The sequence below is a fragment of the Pseudophryne corroboree genome (assembly GCF_028390025.1).
Source record: "Pseudophryne corroboree isolate aPseCor3 chromosome 3 unlocalized genomic scaffold, aPseCor3.hap2 SUPER_3_unloc_4, whole genome shotgun sequence".
Classification (NCBI taxonomy): domain Eukaryota; kingdom Metazoa; phylum Chordata; class Amphibia; order Anura; family Myobatrachidae; genus Pseudophryne; species Pseudophryne corroboree.
In genome coordinates, this window is record NW_026967530.1 from 978,596 (window position 1) to 1,004,873 (window position 26,278).

General features: G+C 40.8%; 1 protein-coding gene across 1 annotated transcript in view; it reads left to right on the top strand.

Moving 5' to 3' along the window:
• Positions 1–1,271: 1,271 nt before the first annotated feature.
• LOC134984194 (zinc finger protein 260-like) overlaps positions 1,272–26,278 on the top strand; it is a 69,403-nt gene continuing 44,396 nt past the window's right edge. Inside the window, exon 1 of the mRNA XM_063949824.1 lies at positions 1,272–1,476. The gene's annotated coding sequence lies outside the window, so the exon portion shown is untranslated. The remainder of the gene's footprint in view (positions 1,477–26,278) is intronic.

A 26,278-nucleotide genomic window follows, 5' to 3' on the forward strand; every position in this document is an offset into this window, starting at 1 on the left:
CTTTGGGGGTCATTCTGACCCGTTAGCTCGCTGCTTTTTGTCGCAGCCGAGCGTACAGGTCCCTACTGCGCCTGCGCATGCCAGACGGCCGAAGGCCGTAGCAGGGCTGCGATCGCCTCTGCCTGATTGACAGGCAGAAGCGATCGCTGGGTGGGAGGGTGCGGAATGGCGGCGTTTGGCCGCCATTTTGTGGGAGCGGTCCAGCCAATGCAGGCTTGGCCGGCCCGAACGGGGGGCGGGCTGCAGTGGCTGCGTGACGTCACACGCAGCCGCTGCAGGCCGGGGAGCGATGAGTAGCTCCCGGCCAGCACGCTAAAGCTGCGCTGGCCGGGAGCTACTCTTGAAGTGCAAAAGTATCGCCGCTGTGAGATGCCTTTGCACTTCTGCGGGGGCGGCAATGACATGCGGGGCGGACTAGCCCCGTCATGGGCGTCCCCCCGCCTGTCAGTGTGAATGATCGTAGGCTGTGCTAAATTTAGCACAGCTATGATCAACTCGGAATAACCCCCTTAGTAAATATCCCCCCTCGACTAATGACATTAAATTGTTAAAAAGGGTTTACATTTTGCGTCAAGCAAAGATCCAAATATTTTGGACCTACATAAATTTATCAGAGAACTGTACAGAACGGACTTTTATGTATTAAAACATATACATGAAAATAATGCGCATAGCTCCATAGGTGATGAGAAATTACCGAATGTTTTAGATTAAACGGATCAGGAGTCCAGAATCCGAATCTAGAGCAACAATTGGCAGAAAAGAGAAGAGAAGCGCATCAACATGTTACTAAAACTCCCAGTCTCATTGTTTTGCTATTGATCAAAAAAGTCCGGCGATCGCTGTTTTCTATAATTAAATATTGAACAATTTTAAAGAAGTGTGTCAGAATTCAAAAATAAAAAACAAAAATCATCGGAAATATCCAAATATCTTTAAATAAAACCGAAGTAAACGAGAAAAAAATGGCACTAATACAATTAAAGGATTCACTGTCCCCATAGTAGCAGCAGTCACACCCCAACCTCATTATTCTGTATGTGCTCCGTACTCACTGACACCTCCACTGCTACACTCTCTACTCTTATTGGCTCTCACAGTCATGTGACACTGCAGTATCTGCTCTGATTAGCTCTCACAGTCATGTGACATAAAGTCATATGACAATGCACTCTGCACTGATTGGCTCTCACAGTCATATGACTGTCCACTCTGTTATGATTGGCTCTCACACTCATGTGACCCACAAACAGCACAGTCATGTGACACAGTTACAACCAGCACTAGCCTTACAAATTAAGTAGCATCCATATTACAGAAGCCTGAGAGCCTTCATGGAGTTATTAACCCTACACAAAATGGCCACCTGGAAGAGGACAAATGTGTCATCTGATAGGGAAGCTCTAGTGGTCACCTGATATGTACTACACTACCCAGCATGCTTTGATTCCTCATCTCATTCCCTGATATCACACGGTGAGTATGTGTCCTGCAGCGTAATAATCCCTGATGTTATATTATATTATACTGTATATTATATCCCTGTTATACCTCATACACTGTAATATACACACACACAGCAATGTCATCACTGATCTGTATTATACTGTATATTATATCCCTGTTATACCTCATACACTGTAATATACACACACACACAGCAATGTCATCACTTATCTGTATTATACTGTATATTATATCCCTGTTATACCTCATACACTGTAATATACACACACACACAGCAATGTCATCACTGATCTGTATTATACTGTATATTATATCCCTGTTATACCTCATACACTGTAATATACACACACACAACAATGTCATCACTGATCTGTATTATACTGTATATTATATCCCTGTTATACCTCATACACTGTAATATACACACACAGCAATGTCATCACTGATCTGTATTATACTGTATATTATATCCCTGTTATACCTCATACACTGTAATATACACACACACACAGCAATGTCATCACTGATCTGTATTATACTGTATATTATATCCCTGTTATACCTCATACACTGTAATATATACACACAGCAATGTCATCACTGATCTGTATTATACTGTATATTATATCCCTGTTATACCTCATACACTGTAATATACACACACACAGCAATGTCATCACTGATCTGTATTATACTGTATATTATATCCCTGTTATACCTCATACACTGTAATATACACACACAGCAATGTCATCACTTATCTGTATTATACTGTATATTATATCCCTGTTATACCTCATACACTGTAATATACACACACAGCAATGTCATCACTGATCTGTATTATACTGTATATTATATCCCTGTTATACCTCATACACTGTAATATACACACACACAGCAATGTCATCACTGATCTGTATTATACTGTATATTATATCCCTGTTATACCTCATACACTGTAATATACACACACACAGCAATGTCATCACTGATCTGTATTATACTGTATATTATATCCCTGTTATACCTCATACACTGTAATATACACACACACAGCAATGTCATCACTGATCTGTATTATACTGTATATTATATCCCTGTTATACCTCATACACTGTAATATACACACACACAGCAATGTCATCACTGATCTGTATTATACTGTATATTATATCCCTGTTATACCTCATACACTGTAATATACACACACAGCAATGTCATCACTGATCTGTATTATACTGTATATTATATCCCTGTTATACCTCATACACTGTAATATACACACACACAGCAATGTCATCACTGATCTGTATTATACTGTATATTATATCCCTGTTATACCTCATACACTGTAATATACACACACACAGCAATGTCATCACTGATCTGTATTATACTGTATATTATATCCCTGTTATACCTCATACACTGTAATATACACACACAGCAATGTCATCACTGATCTGTATTATACTGTATATTATATCCCTGTTATACCTCATACACTGTAATATACACACACAGCAATGTCATCACTGATCTGTATTATACTGTATATTATATCCCTGTTATACCTCATACACTGTAATATATACACACAGCAATGTCATCACTGATCTGTATTATACTGTATATTATATCCCTGTTATACCTCATACACTGTAATATACACACACACAGCAATGTCATCACTGATCTGTATTATACTGTATATTATATCCCTGTTATACCTCATACACTGTAATATACACACACACACAGCAATGTCATCACTGATCTGTATTATACTGTATATTATATCCCTGTTATACCTCATACACTGTAATATACACACACAGCAATGTCATCACTGATCTGTATTATACTGTATATTATATCCCTGTTATACCTCATACACTGTAATATACACACAGCAATGTCATCACTGATCTGTATTATACTGTATATTATATCCCTGTTATACCTCATACACTGTAATATACACACAGCAATGTCATCACTGATCTGTATTATACTGTATATTATATCCCTGTTATACCTCATACACTGTAATATACACACACACAGCAATGTCATCACTGATCTGTATTATACTGTATATTATATCCCTGTTATACCTCATACACTGTAATATACACACACACAGCAATGTCATCACTGATCTGTATTATACTGTATATTATATCCCTGTTATACCTCATACACTGTAATATACACACACAGCAATGTCATCACTGATCTGTATTATACTGTATATTATATCCCTGTTATACCTCATACACTGTAATATACACACACACACAGCAATGTCATCACTGATCTGTATTATACTGTATATTATATCCCTGTTATACCTCATACACTGTAATATACACACACACAACAATGTCATCACTGATCTGTATTATACTGTATATTATATCCCTGTTATACCTCATACACTGTAATATACACACACAGCAATGTCATCACTGATCTGTATTATACTGTATATTATATCCCTGTTATACCTCATACACTGTAATATACACACACACACAGCAATGTCATCACTGATCTGTATTATACTGTATATTATATCCCTGTTATACCTCATACACTGTAATATATACACACAGCAATGTCATCACTGATCTGTATTATACTGTATATTATATCCCTGTTATACCTCATACACTGTAATATACACACACACACAGCAATGTCATCACTTATCTGTATTATACTGTATATTATATCCCTGTTATACCTCATACACTGTAATATACACACACAGCAATGTCATCACTGATCTGTATTATACTGTATATTATATCCCTGTTATACCTCATACACTGTAATATACACACACACAGCAATGTCATCACTGATCTGTATTATACTGTATATTATATCCCTGTTATACCTCATACACTGTAATATACACACACACAGCAATGTCATCACTGATCTGTATTATACTGTATATTATATCCCTGTTATACCTCATACACTGTAATATACACACACACAGCAATGTCATCACTGATCTGTATTATACTGTATATTATATCCCTGTTATACCTCATACACTGTAATATACACACACAGCAATGTCATCACTGATCTGTATTATACTGTATATTATATCCCTGTTATACCTCATACACTGTAATATACACACACAGCAATGTCATCACTGATCTGTATTATACTGTATATTATATCCCTGTTATACCTCATACACTGTAATATACACACACAGCAATGTCATCACTGATCTGTATTATACTGTATATTATATCCCTGTTATACCTCATACACTGTAATATACACACACAGCAATGTCATCACTGATCTGTATTATACTGTATATTATATCCCTGTTATACCTCATACACTGTAATATACACACACACAGCAATGTCATCACTGATCTGTATTATACTGTATATTATATCCCTGTTATACCTCATACACTGTAATATACACACACACACAGCAATATCATCACTGATCTGTATTATACTGTATATTATATCCCTGTTATACCTCATACACTGTAATATACACACACACACAGCAATGTCATCACTGATCTGTATTATACTGTATATTATATCCCTGTTATACCTCATACACTGTAATATACACACACAGCAATGTCATCACTGATCTGTATTATACTGTATATTATATCCCTGTTATACCTCATACACTGTAATATACACACACACAGCAATGTCATCACTGATCTGTATTATACTGTATATTATATCCCTGTTATACCTCATACACTGTAATATACACACACACACAGCAATATCATCACTGATCTGTATTATACTGTATATTATATCCCTGTTATACCTCATACACTGTAATATACACACACACACAGCAATGTCATCACTGATCTGTATTATACTGTATATTATATCCCTGTTATACCTCATACACTGTAATATACACACACAGCAATGTCATCACTGATCTGTATTATACTGTATATTATATCCCTGTTATACCTCATACACTGTAATATACACACACACAGCAATGTCATCACTGATCTGTATTATACTGTATATTATATCCCTGTTATACCTCATACACTGTAATATACACACACACACAGCAATGTCATCACTGATCTGTATTATACTGTATATTATATCCCTGTTATACCTCATACACTGTAATACACACACACACACAGCAATGTCATCACTGATCTGTATTATACTGTATATTATATCCCTGTTATACCTCATACACTGTAATATACACACACAGCAATGTCATCACTTATCTGTATTATACTGTATATTATATCCCTGTTATACCTCATACACTGTAATATACACACACAGCAATGTCATCACTGATCTGTATTATACTGTATATTATATCCCTGTTATACCTCATACACTGTAATATACACACACACACACAGCAATGTCATCACTGATCTGTATTATACTGTATATTATATCCCTGTTATACCTCATACACTGTAATATACACACACACACAGCAATGTCATCACTGATCTGTATTATACTGTATATTATATCCCTGTTATACCTCATACACTGTAATACACACACACACACAGCAATGTCATCACTGATCTGTATTATACTGTATATTATATCCCTGTTATACCTCATACACTGTAATATACACACACAGCAATGTCATCACTTATCTGTATTATACTGTATATTATATCCCTGTTATACCTCATACACTGTAATATACACACACAGCAATGTCATCACTGATCTGTATTATACTGTATATTATATCCCTGTTATACCTCATACACTGTAATATACACACACACACACAGCAATGTCATCACTGATCTGTATTATACTGTATATTATATCCCTGTTATACCTCATACACTGTAATACACACACACAGCAATGTCATCACTGATCTGTATTATACTGTATATTATATCCCTGTTATACCTCATACACTGTAATATACACACACACACACAGCAATGTCATCACTGATCTGTATTATATTGTATATTATATCCCTGTTATACCTCATACACTGTAATATACACACACACACAGCAATGTCATCACTGATCTGTATTATACTGTATATTATATCCCTGTTATACCTCATACACTGTAATACACACACACAGCAATGTCATCACTGATCTGTATTATACTGTATATTATATCCCTGTTATACCTCATACACTGTAATATACACACACAGCAATGTCATCACTGATCTGTATTATACTGTATATTATATCCCTGTTATACCTCATACACTGTAATATACACACACACACACACACACACACACACACACACACACACACACAGCAATGTCATCACTGATCTGTATTATATTGTATATTATATCCCTGTTATACCTCATACACTGTAATATACACACACAGCAATGTCATCACTGATCTGTATTATACTGTATATTATATCCCTGTTATACCTCATACACTGTAATATACACACACACAGCAATGTCATCACTGATCTGTATTATACTGTATATTATATCCCTGTTATACCTCATACACTGTAATATACACACACACACAGCAATGTCATCACTGATCTGTATTATACTGTATATTATATCCCTGTTATACCTCATACACTGTAATATACACACACAGCAATGTCATCACTGATCTGTATTATACTGTATATTATATCCCTGTTATACCTCATACACTGTTATATACACACACACAGCAATGTCATCACTGATCTGTATTATACTGTATATTATATCCCTGTTATACCTCATACACTGTAATATACACACACAGCAATGTCATCACTGATCTGTATTATACTGTATATTATATCCCTGTTATACCTCATACACTGTAATATATAACACACACACACACACACACACACACACACACACACACACACACAGCAATGTCATCACTGATCTGTATTATACTGTATATTATATTCCTGTTATACCTCATACACTGTAATATACACACACACAGCAATGTCATCACTGATCTGTATTATACTGTATATTATATCCCTGTTATACCTCATACACTGTAATATACACACAGCAATGTCATCACTGATCTGTATTATACTGTATATTATATCCCTGTTATACCTCATACACTGTAATATACACACACAGCAATGTCATCACTGATCTGTATTATACTGTATATTATATCCCTGTTATACCTCATACACTGTAATATACACACACACAGCAATGTCATCACTGATCTGTATTATACTGTATATTATATCCCTGTTATACCTCATACACTGTAATATACACACACACACAGCAATGTCATCACTGATCTGTATTATACTGTATATTATATCCCTGTTATACCTCATACACTGTAATACACACACACAGCAATGTCATCACTGATCTGTATTATACTGTATATTATATCCCTGTTATACCTCATACACTGTAATATACACACACACACACACAGCAATGTCATCACTGATCTGTATTATATTGTATATTATATCCCTGTTATACCTCATACACTGTAATATACACACACACACACAGCAATGTCATCACTGATCTGTATTATACTGTATATTTTTTCCCTGTTATACCTCATACACTGTAATACACACACACAGCAATGTCATCACTGATCTGTATTATACTGTATATTATATCCCTGTTATACCTCATACACTGTAATATACACACACAGCAATGTCATCACTGATCTGTATTATACTGTATATTATATCCCTGTTATACCTCATACACTGTAATATACACACACACAGCAATGTCATCACTGATCTGTATTATACTGTATATTATATACCTGTTATACCTCATACACTGTAATATACACACACACACACAGCAATGTCATCACTGATCTGTATTATACTGTATATTATATCCCTGTTATACCTCATACACTGTAATATACACACACACAGCAATGTCATCACTGATCTGTATTATACTGTATATTATATCCCTGTTATACCTCATACACTGTAATATACACACACAGCAATGTCATCACTGATCTGTATTATACTGTATATTATATCCCTGTTATACCTCATACACTGTAATATACACACACAGCAATGTCATCACTGATCTGTATTATACTGTATATTATATCCATGTTATACCTTATACACTGTAATATACACACACACACACACACACACACACACACACACACACACACACAGCAATGTCATCACTGATCTGTATTATACTGTATATTATATCCCTGTTATACCTCATACACTGTAATACACACACACACACACACACACACACACACACACACACACACACACAGCAATGTCATCACTGATCTGTATTATACTGTATATTATATCCCTGTTATACCTCATACACTGTAATACACACACACACACAGCAATGTCATCACTGATCTGTATTATACTGTATATTATATCCCTGTTATACCTCATACACTGTAATATACACACACACACACACACACACTGCAATGTCATCACTGATCTGTATTATACTGTATATTATATCCCTGTTATACTTCATACACTGTAATATACACACACACAGCAATGTCATCACTGATCTGTATTATACTGTATATTATATCCCTGTTATACCTCATACACTGTAATATACACACACACACACACACACACACACACACAGCAATGTCATCACTGATCTGTATTATACTGTATATTATATCCCTGTTATACCTCATACACTGTAATATACACACACAGCAATGTCATCACTGATCTGTATTATACTGTATATTATATCCCTGTTATACTTCATACACTGTAATATACACACACACACACACACACACACACTGCAATGTCATCACTGATCTGTATTATACTGTATATTATATCCCTGTTATACCTCATACACTGTAATATACACACACACACAGCAATGTCATCACTGATCTGTATTATACTGTATATTATATCCCTGTTATACCTCATACACTGTAATATACACACACACACACACACACACACACACACACAGCAATGTCATCACTGATCTGTATTATACTGTATATTATATCCCTGTTATACCTCATACACTGTAATATACACACACAGCAATGTCATCACTGATCTGTATTATACTGTATATTATATCCCTGTTATACCTCATACACTGTAATATACACACACACACACACACACACACACACACACACACACACACACACACACACACAGCAATGTCATCACTGATCTGTATTATACTGTATATTATATCCCTGTTATACCTCATACACTGTAATATACACACACACACACAGCAATGTCATCACTGATCTGTATTATACTGTATATTATATCCCTGTTATACCTCATACACTGTAATACACACACACACACAGCAATGTCATCACTGATCTGTATTATACTGTATATTATATCCCTGTTATACATCATACACTGTAATATACACACACAGCAATGTCATCACTGATCTGTATTATACTGTATATTATACCCCTGTTATACCTCATACACTGTAATATACACACACACAGCAATGTCATCACTGATCTGTATTATACTGTATATTATATACCTGTTATACCTCATACACTGTAATATACACACACACACAGCAATGTCATCACTGATCTGTATTATACTGTATATTATATCCCTGTTATACCTCATACACTGTAATATACACACACAGCAATGTCATCACTGATCTGTATTATACTGTATATTATATCCCTGTTATACCTCATACACTGTAATATACACACACACACAGCAATGTCATCACTGATCTGTATTATACTGTATATTATATCCCTGTTATACCTCATACACTGTAATATACACACACACAGCAATGTCATCACTGATCTGTATTATACTGTATATTATATCCCTGTTATACCTCATACACTGTAATATACACACACACAGCAATGTCATCACTGATCTGTATTATACTGTATATTATATCCCTGTTATACCTCATACACTGTAATATACACACACACACACACACAGCAATGTCATCACTGATCTGTATTATACTGTATATTATATCCCTGTTATACTTCATACACTGTAATATACACACAGCAATGTCATCACTGATCTGTATTATACTGTATATTATATCCCTGTTATACCTCATACACTGTAATATACACACACACAGCAATGTCATCACTGATCTGTATTATACTGTATATTATATCCCTGTTATACCTCATACACTGTAATATATACACACACAGCAATGTCATCACTGATCTGTATTATACTGTATATTATATCCCTGTTATACCTCATACACTGTAATATACACACACACACTGCAATGTCATCACTGATCTGTATTATACTGTATATTATATCCCTGTTATACCTCATACACTGTAATATACACACACACACAGCAATGTCATCACTGATCTGTATTATACTGTATATTATATCCCTGTTATACCTCATACACTGTAATATACACACACACACACACACACACACACACACACACACACACAGCAATGTCATCACTGATCTGTATTATACTGTATATTATATCCCTGTTATACCTCATACACTGTTATATACACACACACACACACAGCAATGTCATCACTGATCTGTATTATACTGTATATTATATCCCTGTTATACCTCATACACTGTAATATACACACACAGCAATGTCATCACTGATCTGTATTATACTGTATATTATATCCCTGTTATACCTCATACACTGTAATATACACACACAGCAATGTCATCACTGATCTGTATTATACTGTATATTATATCCCTGTTATTCCTCATACACTGTAATATACACACACAGCAATGTCATCACTGATCTGTATTATACTGTATATTATATCCCTGTTATATCTCATACACTGTAATATACACACACAGCAATGTCATCACTGATCTGTATTATACTGTATATTATATCCCTGTTATACCTCATACACTGTAATATACACACACACACAGCAATGCCATCACTGATCTGTATTATACTGTATATTATATCCCTGTTATACCTCATACACTGTAATATACACACACACAGCAATGTCATCACTGATCTGTATTATACTGTATATTATATACCTGTTATACCTCATACACTGTAATATACACACACACACAGCAATGTCATCACTGATCTGTATTATACTGTATATTATATCCCCGTTATACCTCATACACTGTAATATACACACACACACACACAGCAATGTCATCACTGATCTGTATTATACTGTATATTATATCCCTGTTATACCTCATACACTGTAATATACACACACACACAGCAATGTCATCACTAATCTGTATTATACTGTATATTATATCCCTGTTATACCTCATACACTGTAATATACACACACAGCAATGTCATCACTGATCTGTATTATACTGTATATTATATCCCTGTTATACCTCATACACTGTAATATATACACACACACAGCAATGTCATCACTGATCTGTATTATACTGTATATTATATCCCTGTTATACCTCATACACTGCAATATACACACACACAGCAATGTCATCAGTGATCTGTATTATACTGTATATTATATCCCTGTTATACCTCATACACTGTAATATACACACACACAGCAATGTCATCACTGATCTGTATTATACTGTATATTATATCCCTGTTATACCTCATACACTGTAATATACACACACAGCAATGTCATCACTGATCTGTATTATACTGTATATTATATCCCTGTTATATCTCATACACTGTAATATACACACACAGCAATGTCATCACTGATCTGTATTATACTGTATATTATATCCCTGTTATACCTCATATACTGTAATATACACACACACAGCAATGTCATCACTGATCTGTATTATACTGTATATTATATCCCTGTTATACCTCATACACTGTAATATACACACACACAGCAATGTCATCACTGATCTGTATTATACTGTATATTATATCCCTGTTATACCTCATACACTGTAATATACACACACACACACACAGCAATGCCATCACTGATCTGTATTATACTGTATATTATATCCCTGTTATACCTCATACACTGTAATATATACACACACAGCAATGTCATCACTGATCTGTATTATACTGTATATTATATCCCTGTTATACCTCATACACTGTAATATACACACACACACACACACAGCAATGTCATCACTGATCTGTATTATACTGTATATTATATCCCTGTTATACCTCATACACTGTAATATACACACACACAGCAATGTCATCACTGATCTGTATTATACTGTATATTATATCCCTGTTATACCTCATACACTGTAATATACACACACACACAGCAATGTCATCACTGATCTGTATTATACTGTATATTATATCCCTGTTATACCTCATACACTGTAATATACACACACACACAGCAATGTCATCACTGATCTGTATTGTACTGTATATTCTATCCCTGTTATACCTCATACACTGTAATATACACACACACAGCAATGTCATCACTGATCTGTATTATACTGTATATTATATCCCTGTTATACCTCATACACTGTAATATACACACACAGCAATGTCATCACTGATCTGTATTATACTGTATATTATATCCCTGTTATACCTCATACACTGTAATATACACACACACAGCTATGTCATCACTGATCTGTATTATACTGTATATTATATCCCTGTTATACCTCATACACTGTAATATACACACACAGCAATGTCATCACTGATCTGTATTATACTGTATATTATATCCCTGTTATACCTCATACACTGTAATATACACACACAGCAATGTCATCACTGATCTGTATTATACTGTATATTATATCCCTGTTATACCTCATACACTGTACTATACACACACACAGCAATGTCATCACTGATCTGTATTATATTGTATATTATATCCCTGTTATACCTCATACACTGTAATATACACACACACAGCAATGTCATCACTGATCTGTATTATACTGTATATTATATCCCTGTTATACCTCATACACTGTAATATACACACACAGCAATGTCATCACTGATCTGTATTATACTGTATATTATATCCCTGTTATACCTCATACACTGTAATATATACACACACACAGCAATGTCATCACTGATCTGTATTATACTGTATATTATATCCCTGTTATACCTCATACACTGTAATATACACACACACACAGCAATGTCATCACTGATCTGTATTATACTATATATTATATCCCTGTTATACCTCATACACTGTAATATACACACACACAGCAATGTCATCACTGATATGTATTATACTGTATATAAAATCTTTCTCTGACGTCCTAGTGGATGCTGGGGACTCGGTAAGGACCATGGGGAATAGCGGCTCCGCAGGAGACAGGGCACAAAAAGTAAGCTTTTAGGATCACATGGTGTGTACTGGCTCCTCCCCCTATGACCCTCCTCCAAGCCTCAGTTAGGTTTTTGTGCCCGGCCGAGAAGGGTGCAATCTAGGTGGCTCTCCTAAAGAGCTGCTTAGAGTAAAAGTTATGTTAGGTTTATTATTTTCAGTGAGTCCTGCTGGCAACAGGCTCACTGCAACGAGGGACTTAGGGGAGAGATTTCCAACTCACCTGCGTGCAGGATGGATTGGCTTCTTAGGCTACTGGACACTTAGCTCCAGAGGGACGATCACAGGTACAGCCTGGATGGGTCACCGGAGCCGCGCCGCCGGCCCCCTTGCAGACGCTGAAGAGAGAAGAGGTCCAGAAATCGGCGGCAGAAGACATCCCAGTCTTCATAAAGGTAGCGCACAGCACTGCAGCTGTGCGCCATTGTTCTCAGCACACTTCACACTGCGGTCACTGAGGGTGCAGGGTGCTGGGGGGGGCGCCCTGGGCAGCAATGTAAATACCTTATATGGCTAAAAATACATCACATATAGCCCCCGGGTCTATATGGATGTATTTAACCCCTGCCAGGATTACTAAAAAAAACCGTGAGAAGAGCCAGCCGAAAAGGGGGCGGGGCCTATCTCCTCAGCACACAGCGCCATTTTCCTCACACAGCTCCGCTGGTAGGAAGGCTCCCAGGCTCTCCCCTGCACTGCACTACAGAAACAGGGTAAAATCAGAGAGGGGGGGCATTTATTGGCGATATTGCTATATATTATAAGCAGCTATAAGGGAACACTTATTATAAGGTTGTCCCTATATAATTATAGCGCTTTGCTGTGTGCTGGCAAACTCTCCCTCTGTCTCCCCAAAGGGCTAGTGGGGTCCTGTCTTCTATAAGAGCATTCCCTGTGTGTCTGCTGTGTGTCGGTACGTGTGTGTCGACATGTATGAGGACGATGTTGGTGTGGAGGCGGAGCAATTGCCTGTAATGGTGATGTCACCCCCTAGGGAGTCGACACCGGAATGGATGGCTTTATTTATGGAATTACGTGATAGTGTCAGCACGCTGCAACAGTCGGTTGACGACATGAGACGGCCGGCAAACCAATTAGTACCTGTCCAGGCGTCTCAAACACCGTCAGGGGCTGTAAAACGCCCATTACCTCAGTCGGTCGACACAGACACGGACACTGACTCCAGTGTCGACGGTGAAGAAACAAACATATTTTCCAGTAGGGCCACACGTTACATGATCACGGCAATGAAGGAGGCGTTACATATTTCTGATACTACATGTACCACAAAAAGGGGTATTATGTGGGGTGTGAAAAAACTACCTGTAGTTTTTCCTGAATCAGATGAATTAAATGAAGTGTGTGATGAAGCGTGGGGTTACCCCCGATAAAAAACTGCTAATTTCAAAAAAGTTATTGGCTTTATACCCTTTCCCGCCAGAGGTTAGGGCGCGCTGGGAAACACCCCCTAGGGTGGATAAGGCGCTCACACGCTTATCAAAACAAGTGGCATTACCGTCTCCTGATACGGCCGCCCTCAAGGAGCCAGCTGATAGGAAGCTGGAAAATATCCTAAAAAGTATATACACACATACTGGTGTTATACTACGACCAGCTATAGCGACAGCCTGGATGTGCAGTGCTGGGGTAGCTTGGTCAGAGTCCCTGATTGAAAATATTGATACCATGGATAGGGACAATGTTTTATTGACTATAGAGCAAATAAAGGATGCTTTTCTTTATATGCGAGATGCACAGAGGGATATTTGCACTCTGGCATCAAGGGTAAGTGCGCTGTCCATTTCTGCCAGAAGAAGTTTATGGACGCGACAGTGGTCAGGTGATGCGGATTCCAAGCGGCATATGGAAGTTTTGCCGTTTAAAGGGGAGGAGTTATTTGGGGTCGGTCTATCGGACTTGGTGGCCACGGCTACAGCCGGAAAATCCACCTTTTTACCTCAGGTCACCTCCCAGCAGAAAAAGACACCGTCTTTTCAGCCGCAGCCCTTTCGTTCCCATAAGAACAAGCGGGCGAAAGGCCATTCATATCTGCCCCGAGGAAAAGGAAGGGGTAAGAGACTGCAGCAAGCAGCACCTTCCCAGGAGCAGAAGCCCTCCCCCGCTTCTGCAAAATCCTCTGCATGACGCTGGGGCCTCACAAGCGGACTCGGGTGCGGTGGGGGGTCGTCTCAAGAATTTCAGCGCGCAATGGGCTCACTCGCAAGTGGACCCCTGGATCCTGCAGGTAGTATCTCAGGGTTACAGGTTGGAATTCGAGACGTCTCCACCTCGCCGGTTCCTGAAGTCTGCTTTACCAACGTCTCCCTCCGACAGGGCGACGGTTTTGGAGGCCATTCACAAGCTGTATTCTCAGCAGGTGATAGTCAAGGTACCCCTCTTACAACAAGGAAAGGGGTATTATTCCACGCTATTTGTGGTACCGAAGCCGGACGGCTCGGTGAGACCTATTCTAAATCTGAAGTCCTTGAACCTGTACATACAAAAGTTCAAGTTCAAGATGGAGTCAATCAGAGCAGTGATAGCGAATCTGGAAGAAGGGGACTTTATGGTGTCCTTGGACATCAAGAATGCGTACCTCCATGTCCCAATTTGCCCTTCACACCAAGGGTACCTCAGGTTCGTGGTACAAAACTGTCACTATCAGTTTCAGACGCTGCCGTTTGGATTGTCCACGGCACCCCGGGTCTTTACCAAGGTAATGGCCGAAATGATGATTCTTCTTCGAAGAAAAGGCGTATTAATTATCCCTTACTTGGACGATCTCCTGATAAGGGCAAGGTCCAGAGAACAGCTAGAGGTCGGAGTAGCACTATCCCAAATAGTGCTGCAACAACACGGGTGGATTCTAAATATTCCAAAATCCCAGCTGACCCCGACAACACGTCTGCTGTTCCTAGGGATGATTCTGGACACTGTTCAGAAAAAGGTGTTTCTTCCGGAGGAGAAAGCCAGGGAGTTATCCGAACTTGTCAGGAACCTCCTAAAACCAGGAAAGGTGTCTGTACATCAATGCACAAGAGTCCTGGGAAAAATGGTGGCTTCTTACGAAGCGATTCCATTCGGCAGATTCCACGCAAGAACTTTCCAGTGGGATCTGCTGGACAAATGGTCCGGGTCGCATCTTCAGATGCACCAGCAGATAACCCTGTCTCCAAGGACAAGGGTATCTCTTCTGTGGTGGTTGCAGAGTGCTCATCTGTTAGAGGGCCGCAGATTCGGCATACAGGATTGGATCCTGGTGACCACGGATGCCAGCCTGAGAGGCTGGGGAGCAGTCACACAGGGAAGAAACTTCCAGGGCGTGTGGTCGAGCCTGGAGACGTCTCTTCACATAAATATTCTGGAGCTAAGAGCTATCTACAATGCTCTAAGCCAGGCAAAACCTCTGCTTCAGGGTCAGCCGGTGTTGATCCAGTCGGACAACATCACGGCAGTCGCCCACGTAAACAGACAGGGCGGCACAAGAAGCAGGAGGGCAATGGCAGAAGCTGCAAGGATTCTTCGCTGGGCGGAAAATCATGTGATAGCACTGTCAGCAGTGTTCATTCCGGGAGTGGACAACTGGGAAGCAGACTTCCTCAGCAGACACGACCTTCACCCGGGAGAGTGGGGACTTCATCCAGAAGTCTTCCACATGCTTGTGATCCGTTGGGAAAAACCAATGGTGGACATGATGGCGTCCCGCCTCAACAAAAAACTGGACAGGTATTGCGCCAGGTCAAGAGATCCTCAGGCAATAGCTGTGGACGCTCTGGTAACACCATGGGTGTACCAGTCAGTGTATGTGTTCCCTCCTCTGCCTCTCATACCCAAGGTATTGAGAATTATACGGCAAAGGGGCGTAAGAACGATACTCGTGGCTCCGGATTGGCCAAGAAGGACTTGGTACCTGGAACTTCAAGAGATACTCACGGAAGATCCGTGGCCTCTACCCCTAAGAAGGGACCTGCTTCAGCAGGGACCCTGTCTATTCCAAGACTTACCGCGGCTGCGTTTGACGGCATGGCGGTTGAACGCCGGATCCTGAAGGAAAAAGGCATTCCGGAGGAAGTCATCCCTACCCTGATTAGAGCCAGGAAGGATGTGACCGCACAACATTATCACCGCATTTGGAGAAAATATGTTGCGTGGTGTGAGGCCCGGAGGGCCCCGACGGAGGAATTTCAACTGGGTCGATTCCTATACTTCCTGCAAACAGGACTGTCTATGGGCCTAAAATTAGGGTCCATTAAGGTTCAAATTTCAGCCCTGTCGATTTTCTTCCAGAAAGAATTGGCTTCAGTTCCTGAAGTCCAGACCTTTGTCAAGGGAGTGCTACATATACAGCCCCCAGTTGTGCCTCCAGTGGCACCGTGGGATCTCAATGTAGTGTTGGAATTTCTCAAATCTCATTGGTTTGAGCCACTCAAATCGGTAGATTTGAAGTATCTTACATGGAAAGTGACCATGCTACTGGCCCTGACTTCGGCCAGGAGAGTGTCAGAGTTGGCGGCTTTATCTTACAAAAGCCCATATCTGATTTTCCATTCGGACAGGGCAGAACTGCGGACTCGTCCGCATTTTCTCCCTAAGGTGGTATCAGCGTTTCACCTGAACCAGCTTATTGTAGTGCCTGCGGCTACTAGCGACTTGGAGGACTCCAAGTTGTTGGACGTTGTCAGAGCCCTGAAAATATATATTTCAAGGACGGCTGGAGTCAGAAAGTCTGACTCGCTGTTTATACTGTATGCACCCAACAAGTTGGGTGCTCCTGCATCTAAGCAGACGATTGCTTGTTGGATTTGTAGCACAATTCAGCTTGCACATTCTGTGGCAGGCCTGCCACAGCCAAAATCTGTAAATGCCCACTCCACAAGGAAGGTGGGTTCATCTTGGGCGGCTGCCCGAGGGGTCTCGGCATTACAACTCTGCCGAGCGGCTACGTGGTCAGGGGAGAACACGTTTGTAAAATTCTACAAATTTGATACCCTGGCTAAGGAGGACCTGGAGTTCTCTCATTCGGTGCTGCAGAGTCATCCGCACTCTCCCGCCCGTTTGGGAGCTTTGGTATAATCCCCATGGTCCTTACGGAGTCCCCAGCATCCACTAGGACGTCAGAGAAAATAAGAATTTACTTACCGATAATTCTATTTCTCGTAGTCCGTAGTGGATGCTGGGCGCCCATCCCAAGTGCGGATTGTCTGCAATTCTTGTACATAGTTATTGTTAACAAAATCGGGTTATTGTTGTTGTGAGCCATCTTTTCAGAGGCTCCTCTGTTATCATGCTGTTAACTGGGTTCAGATCACAAGTTGTACGGTGTGATTGGTGTGGCTGGTATGAGTCTTACCCGGGATTCAAAATCCTTCCTTATTGTGTACGCTCGTCCGGGCACAGTATCCTAACTGAGGCTTGGAGGAGGGTCATAGGGGGAGGAGCCAGTACACACCACCTAGTGGTCAAACTTTTATTTTTGTGCCCTGTCTCCTGCGGAGCCGCTATTCCCCATGGTCCTTACGGAGTCCCCAGCATCCACTACGGACTACGAGAAATAGAATTATCGGTAAGTAAATTCTTATTTTCTTCCTCCCAGCATGCAATGGGCCCGTCCGTATTTCCCCACCTCCTGGCTTTCTTATTTTATTTTTATAGTCTTACTATTTTTCTTGAGTGATCTTTCTAAACAGCGTCTTATACGTACCTTAGAAAGCGTCGCTCCAACAACTCTTCACCAGGCCGCGACAACGCTTACCCATGAGTACATTGCTGTTTCGGCGGGCGTCTGTGTTGGATATACTAGCAGGTCCAGCAGACGTTACCAGGCTGTGGCCGGAGCACGGGGAGAAGGTAAGGCATCGGTTCTGCTTAGCAGGGGAATACAGACACAGCCGCACTGTTCCAGGATGGAGACTACCAAACAGTCCCTGACACGGCTGCTACCTCGGGTACACCAGCGCTAGGCCTCATGTATCATAGGCTCCAGGGGTAGTATGAGGCCGCGATCCCTAGGGTTGATGTCAGCAGTGGGGAGTCAGACGCTCCCCTGGTCGCCCCTCCCACGGTTCATGACCAGTTTCCTCCAAGTCTCCCGCCATGAACTGATTTCCTGCTTCCGTCTGAGATACTGTGTATCTAAAAGGACCCGGTTGCAGCATAGGCGGCTGTGTGACTCCTGCGTCGGTGTTCACTTGGGCGTCTGTGTTCACTGTAGGTTCACGGGGCGATTGTGTTCACTAATAGCGTCTGGATCCACTCAGCATTCACTAACGTATTGATCGATCCTGGAAGCGAGGTGAAGTCTCCCTGTATCCCACTCTCCTGAGCCGGGTGATACAGCACTAAGGGGTAAATTTACTAAGCTCCCGATTTTGACCGAGATGCCGTTTTTTCATCAAAGTGTCATCTCGGTAATTTACTAAGCAATAATCACGGCAGTGATGAGGGCATTCGTAATATTTTGAAGTCCTAGGAAAAAAATTACGAATGAATACACCATCGGTCAAAACGCGGCTGTTTAAGTATGAATCTCGGTCATTTACTAAGAAGTGCAAAGCAAAAAAAAACCAAACACTGCCGTGAAAAATTACAACTCGTAAAAAAGTGCCAAAAAAAACCCAGACCTATATTTTTTTCCCGTGATTGGATAGGCATGCAGGGATCCATGAGATCCGTGCATGTCTATCAGTGGGAAGGTGTGGGAAAGTGTTTTTTTTTTTTTTTTTAAATTGCGTGGTGTCCCCCCTCCTAAGCATAACCAGCCTCGGGCTCTTTGAGCCGATCCTGGTTGCAAAAATACGGGGGGAAAAATGACAGGGGTTCCCCCATATTTAAGCAACCAGCATCGGGCTCTGCGCCTGGTCCTGGTCCCAAAAATACGGGGGACAAAAAGAGTAGGGGTCCCCCGTATTTTTAAAACCAGCACCGGGCTCCACTAGCTGGACAGATAATGCCACAGCCGGGGGTCACTTTTATATAGTGCCCTGCGGCCGTGGCATCAAAAATCCAACTAGTCACCCCTGGCCGGGGTACCTTGGGGGAGTGGGGACCCCTTCAATCAAGGGGTCCCCCCCCCCAGCCACCCAAGGACCAGGGGTGAAGCCCGAGGCTGTCCCCCCCATCCAATGGGCTGCGGATGGGGGGGCTGATAGCCTTTTGTGTAAAAGAAAAGATATTGTTTTTAGTAGCAGTACTACAAGTCCCAGCAAGCCTCCCCCGCATCCTGGTACTTGGAGAACCACAAGTACCAGCATGCGCCGGAAAAACGGGCCCGCTGGTACCTGTAGTACTACTACTACTAAAAAAATACCCAAAAAAACACAAGACACACACACCGTGAAAGTATAATTTTATTACATACATACACACATACATACATACTTACCTTATGTTCCCACGCAGGTCGGTCCTCTTCTCCAGTAGAATCCAAGGGGTACCTGTTGAAGAAATTATACTCACGAGATCCAGGGGTCCAGGGTCCACGGGGAATCCAGGTGTAATCCACGTACTTGCAAAAAAAAAAAAAACCGGACACCCGAGCCACGCACTAAAAGGGGGCCCATGTTTGCACATGGATCCCCTTTTCCCGACTGCCAGAAACCCACTCTGACTTCTGTCTAAGTGGGTTTCTTCAGCCAATCAGGGAGCGCCACGTTGTAGCACTCTCCTGATCGTCTGTGTGCTCCTGTACTGAATGACAGGCGGCACACGGCAGTGTTACAATGTAGCGCCTATGCGCTCCATTGTAACCAATGCTGGGAACTTTCTGCCCTGCGGTTGACCTAAAGTGACGTCACCGCTGAGCAGCTGAAAGTTGCAATTTTACACTGTCGATGTCATTCGTGATTGAACTTTGACCTGAATCTGGAAAATACGAATCTTAGTAAATTTCCCCCTAAGTCTCTATCTACCTTTAAGAAAGGATAGTTGGATAAGTGCCTGATGCAGATGAGTCTGTAAACTATTGCTGCTGGTTCCGACTGAATACGTTTAAACTCCTATATAAGGTAATGCAGTAATATGTTTCTCCTACATACTTGAAATGTATCTGTAGTTGATGATGTGCTCATATTGCTTATTATACTAATGTATAACATGTGACTGATTGCTAGTGTGATTGCTGACTTTACTATTCCTGTCAGTTTCTGTGTATATATCGATCCTCAATGCTGGTGCAAAGCAGGGATGAATCGGATTGTATGTCACTTTAACACAATTTTAAAGTGATTGCAGTCACAAATTGTGTAGTTAACACTGTACAGGTGTGTGATTTATTTATCATGTCTAAGAGCGGCAAGGGTGAGGAGGATACACTCTCCACAGCAGCACCAACACTCATTTCATGTTTGTCTTGCAAAGCTGCGTTAACCTCACAGGATCTGGTTCAAAATGGATTATGTGCAAATTGTTTTAGCTTTCACCAAAGTCTCTTAAATAAGCCGAGGCAGGCACAGGTTTAAGTTGAAACCCCATGGGCTACTTTTGCACAGACGTAGACCTAAAACTACATCATCTGCACAGTCTACACATGTTTCAGATGAGGACTCATCAGAGGATGAGGACTCATCGCACTCTAGGTCTGTGTACAGAGACGAGGAGGAAGGCCTCAGCTCAGTGGACATACCTGAGCTAATTAGTGCTATGAAATCCATTCTACCCTTAGAGGAGACAGCAGAGCCTTTGGTAAAATCTAAGGCACCTGTGTTTAAACATCCCAAAAAAGATAGGACTGAGTTTCCTGGGTCAGAACAGCTGATGGAAATCCAAGAAGATCTAAGAATCCAAGATGGAGTCCAAGAAGGTTCTAGAGTCTTTGCCTTTTACTGGAGATATTCTTTTTGGTAAAGTATTAAACAGTATTTTGGAGTCAGAAGCAGATTCCCAGAAAGTGAAGTTTCCTTCCACATACAAATCCAAACCTAGGTTTCCAGCTTTTTGGCCCTTTTGGACTGAATGAAAAGCAAAAGGGAAGGGTTACGGCAAACAGTCTCAATCTGACAAGTCTGGTAAGACTAAAAAGCATTGGGCTACCAGAGTCAGAAGGTAAGCCATCAGCCTGATAGTGCTAGCCTCCACCTGGGGGACCCCAGGGTGAGAGGCAGACTTCTTCAGTTTGCACAGATCTGGCTGCAGTCCACCACAGATGCCTGGGTGCAAGAAGCGGTATCTCACGGTTATGACTTTGCTTTCAAGGAACACCCTCCACAAAGGTTTTTTTGTACCAGCCCGTCATCAGTAGAAATGAAGGCCAGGGCCTTACAAGAGGCAGCTCAGAAGTTGCTTCAATGAGGAGTGATAATTCCAGTTTCTCCTGCACAACGAGGACAAGGTTTTTATTCTAACCTGTTTCTAGTCCAGAAGCCAAATGGGTTGTTCCGGCCCATACTCAATCTCAAGGTGCTGAACAAGTACATTGGGTGCATCTGTTTCATATGGAGACTTTACCTTCCATTATTTTGGCCATAGAGCAGGAGGATTTTATGGTATTTGAAGGGAAAAGGGGAGGAGAAGACCTGAGCACAGGTGTATCAATTAGGGTGTGAATCAATTGCTAAGAATATATTGTTCCACAGTGTACTATAAGTACCATGGTTTTGTCCAATTCCACTTAGAAATATCTCAGGTGAAGGTGCTCCCCTGAGAGTATGAGGAACATATATACAAGAAGGGGCAGAAGAAACTCTAGGCAGTATACCAATCCCACAACGTCACAGTTAAAGATTTGTTTCAACTTGATTTCATTACCATCTCTGTCTATTATGGTCTCCTTTCTGGCCATATGATCTCAGGCCTTACATTTGCCACATGGGTAGGTACCCCTGAGTTTGGGTTCTCTCCTGGGGTTACCAACATAGTGGCTTCTCACCAATTTGTCCCTTAGGTTGTTGGATTTTCGCCTCATCAGTCAGAAGAACTTGCCAGAGTTTCTGAAGTATCTCCTGTAGTCCTCTCCATTCGTTGCAATAGTTGGTTACAAATCTGATTGATGTGGTTTCTCTTTTATTTTCGTTTTTTGGGAAGAGAAGGGTTTCTCGATTTGTCTTTGCGGCATGGAATTTTGCAGTCTTGATTGATTGTTTGCTGTACCCTCGTTCCAGAAGTCTTGTCATAAGTTCTTGACTCTTTTCTTTATTTGCCTGGATAGTGGTACAATTCCTCCTTAATCGTAGGAATTCACCCTTAGGTAAGTTTCTAATTGTTGGTGGAAAGTGGGAGCTCTTCCTGTGTAGAAGGCTGTTTGTGGCCGCTTCCTTCCTATATAGTTCTATTAGTAAGTATCCTTCCTCATTGATGTATCATATATCCTCAACTATTTGGCAATTTTGTGGGATATTCTGTGGTGTGGACTCATTGGGGATTGTTGTTTGGAGTCATTATTATTCTTTACCAGCTGTATTCAGTATCTGCACTGTGAACTGTGTTAACTGCTGTATCAATAGGAATTATCTAGGAGACCTTGAAAATATGGTTGCAGTTTTGAAAAATTATTATTTTGCTCAAGCTTTCTGAATTATCCGTGAACTGCGCATTGGCTATTTGAAGCATTTATTACAGCAAGATAATTTATTATCTCGGCTATTATCTACAACTATGTTATATGGGATGTTTGTCTATCTGTATGTGATTGCAATACTTATTGTTTTTAAAGTACAGTAATTAAAGTTACATTTTATAACTATAACTGCCCCCAGAAAAAAAGTTTCCTCTGCCCCTTCTTGGATTTTATGGTATCCCTGAATATCCAGGATGCTTACCTACATGTTCCTATAGCATTGTCCCATCAGAGCTATCTCAGGTTTGCTATCCTCCAACAACATTTTCAGTACTATTTGTAGTGGCCACAGCCCCCAGAGTATTCACCAATATTATGGTGGTAATGGCGGCTTATCTCCGTCAGCAGGGGATAAGGTTTTTCCATACCTCAACGACTTATTAATCCTGGCACAATCTATGGATTTGCTTCTGTGTCATCTGCAACAGACAATAGCTTGTTTACAGAGACACAGGCCCTCATTCCGAGTTGTTCGCTCGCAAGCTGCGTTTAGCAGCTTTGCACACACTAAGCCGCCGCCTACTGGGAGTGAATCTTAGCTTATTAAAATTGCGAACGAAAGATTAGCAAAATTGCGAATAGACACTTCTTAGCAGTTTCTGAGTAGCTCCAGACTTACTCGGCATCTGCGATCAGTTCAGTGCTTGTCGTTCTTGGTTTGACGTCACAAACACACCCAGCGTTCACCCAGACACTCCCCCGTTTCTCCAGCCACTCCCGCGTTTTTCCCAGAAACGGTAGCGTTTTTTCGCACACACCCATAAAACGGCCTGTTTCCGCCCAGAAACACCTACTTCCTGTCAATAACATTACGATCACCAGAACGAAGAAAAAACCTCGTAATGCCGTGAGTAAAATACCTAACTGCATAGCAAATTTACTTGGCGCAGTCGCACTGCGGACATTGCGCATGCACATTAGCGACTAATCGCTCCATTGTGAGAAAAAAATAACGAGCGAACAACTCTGAATGACCCCCACAGTTGGCTCATAAATTGGGCAAAGTCGTCCCTGGTTTCGTCACAACGGATGACTCACTTGGGGGCTGTGTTGGATTCGGGTCTTCAGAGAGTAATTTTACCTCTGAACAAAATATCCAAAGTTCAGTCAAGGATTCAGGACCTGCTACACAGTCAAAGGGTATCCACTCACGTGGCAATGCGTGTGATGGGATCTATGATGTCGACATTCAACATGGTGGAGTATACTCAGTTCCACTCGAGACCTCTGCAGCATCTGATCCTTTCCAAATGGAATGGTTTTCATCAGACAATAAAAACTCAGACTATGGTCCATCCTCTGGAAGTACACTAAGGAGGTCATTAGCATGGTGGCTACAGACATCCCACCTGGGCAACAAAAGACCCTTTTGGATATCAGATTGGGAAATTCTGACCACGGATGCCAGCCTTCAGGGCTGGGGAGCGGTGTCAGGAAGAAGTTGCTTCCAGAGGCAGTGGACCAAGGAAGAAAGTTGCCTGCCAATAATTATATTGGAACTTCGAGCCATATATATGGCACTTATTCAGGCAAAGGACATCCTTCAGGGGAAACCAGTTCAAATCCACTCGGACAATTCAACGACAGTAGCGAACATCAACCATCAGGGAGGAACTCACAGCCAAAAATCAATGAAGGAGGTAAGTCACACGTTAAAGTGGACAGAACTTCATTATCCAGCCTTGTCCGCAGTGTTCATTCTGGGAGTCCTAAACTGGGAAGCGGATTTTCTCAGTTGACATGCCATTAATGCAAACGAATGGGCTTTACACCCCGAGGTCTTCCAAACTCTGGTAGACAAG